The sequence below is a fragment of the Centruroides sculpturatus genome, unplaced genomic scaffold (genome assembly GCF_000671375.1).
Source record: "Centruroides sculpturatus isolate CEXI.00-Female unplaced genomic scaffold, Cexi_2.0 scaffold1515, whole genome shotgun sequence".
Taxonomy (NCBI): Eukaryota; Metazoa; Arthropoda; class Arachnida; order Scorpiones; family Buthidae; genus Centruroides; species Centruroides sculpturatus.
In genome coordinates, this window is record NW_019385688.1 from 32,500 (window position 1) to 34,880 (window position 2,381).

The following is a 2,381-nucleotide window of genomic DNA, read 5'->3' on the forward strand; positions in this document are numbered from 1 at the left end:
TTGAAATAATGCATGCATCCACACACACACACATATATTATATATATATATATATATATATATATTTTTTAATACTTTCCGACTGCAGGAAATAAGAGATCCTCTTATGCAAACCCATTATGGTTTCGGTCAGGCTCATAATGAAGATATAGTTAATTACGTAATAAGAGAGAAGATATAGAATTTTTGGGGAAATGAATATTGGGTTCTTGAGTGAGAGTGAAAATTCTAACTTGTAGATCACGTGGAAACTTAATTCTTCCGAACTGAGAACACACGAAATCCATTTAAGTTTCTGAGTCTCCAAAGTGTGGGAATCAATAAGTAAAAAGTATTGTAGCATTAGTTTTGATTTTAGAATAAGGCATTAGGCACTACAGACTACTGTACATAATAGATGTTAATTTTAGTTATTTTACCTATTACTGACAAAGTCCTCTCGGAATTAGGTAAGTTACTATGGACAAGAATTGAAAAATGACTCCCTTACTCAGGGGCGGCCAACAGTTTTTGCCCCCGGGCCGAATTAGAAAGAAAACTTTTTTCACGGGTCGAACCAGAGGCTGCCCTAGGAAAATTTTGAGGTGGTGCGAGATCTCATTGTGGTGTCATCCCGTAGAGACTAAATTGTACATAGAGATTAAATGCATTTTTCACATTATCATGCATTATCAACATTCTACGCGGTACTTACAGAGATTTGTAATGGAGGGTTAACTCTAAACATACAGTGAGTTGTTGACCTTTTAATCGCGATTAAAAGATTAATCGCGGGCCGTATGTTGGCCATGCCTGCCCTAACTCGATCNCGTGCAGTTGCTGACGTATAAAGTGCTTTAGGATAATTCAAAATATACACGTTGCATCACTGTTTTTTCATGATAATAAAATAGTTATATATAGGGGTTGCAAAATATACAGTTGTTACTATGAAAAAAAGCATACAGGAAGAAAATAGGAAGAAAAAACATATAGTTTTATGCACAAATTAAATCACAAATAAGGAATACAAATCTATAAAAGATAGTAAAAATAATAATAATGAACAGCAAACATTTGTGTTTCTCAGATTCTCAGTTGTATATTTACTTTTGAACCCCCTGTATACAGTATTACGAACATATTTTTATACGGGGTGTTCAGAATCGATCGCACAACAATCATATCACGTGATTCCTTCTCGACGACTGACCGGATAAATGTTATCCCTTTTCCGATCGACTATGAGATTCGAGAGATATCGGCGTCAGAAGGTTTATGATGTCACTTCCGGTCATTCGGAATTTTAGCTGTAAAAAATATCAGTTAATATGTCAGGTAGCCGGCGCAAGTCATATTACGACGAGTTGTTGGTTTATCTATTTGTTTTGTAGGTTGTGGTTTCAAGCAAATTTGTAACTTTTTTGCGCTGTTCTGTCAAAAAAATCTTATTGGTAATTACATTTTTTAAATTTTATAACATGCATAAAGAAAGAAAAAGTATATTTGGTTTATTAAAAAAAATAATAATATGATAATTTGAAATTACAGATGAGGATGAAGACAAATCGAAAATAATTATATTTTCGATTTAATTGATCTGGGTATTAAATAGATCTGTTTAAAACTGTTATATTGCTACATATTGTGAATGAAAGTTTTGTACATGATGTTCTGAGTATAACATATATGTTCAATACAGAGGTAATGAGGTAGTGGTAAAATAAGTAAATAAATTTGCATTTTAATGTTTTATTTTCATACATATGTATGGCAATAAAATTAGGAAAACCTATTTTATTATTATCCTCTGATACATTTAAATAGCCATAGAAATTTAATCCAGATAAAGACAGACTATTTTTTAAATACTGTAGTTTATTAACTTTGTCACTGCATAAAGTGTGCTATAAAGATTTTATTTGATTCAGTATAGTGAGAAATAGTTTTGTATTTTTGAAATGAGAAAGTACATTTCTTATGACACTCACATTGGCTCTACATATTTTGGTAATTTATGTAATACAGTATTCTCCACTATCAAAAGTAGAATATGAATAAAGATTTATTGATCGCCTACTACACCTGTCCTTTGTTCATATAGGCCTAAAACATCACTAACATGACTTTCTTTTGGACTCCGTGTCATCACTAATCACTGTCACTGTCAATATCTAATAATACTGTCTGAACTCTTGTCATCCGACATTTACCTATTTTATTCGTCAACCTCTAAAGGCTGGTATACACGGTAAGGAAATCCTCAAAGGATGTGCTTAACAGACGAAAAAAACTCGGATATAACTGGCTGGATCGAACATAGTAATTTACAAAACTTATTAAAATATCTCCCAACGTATAAAGAATTATTTTTATTTAAAAATGGATAGATAGAAAAAAAA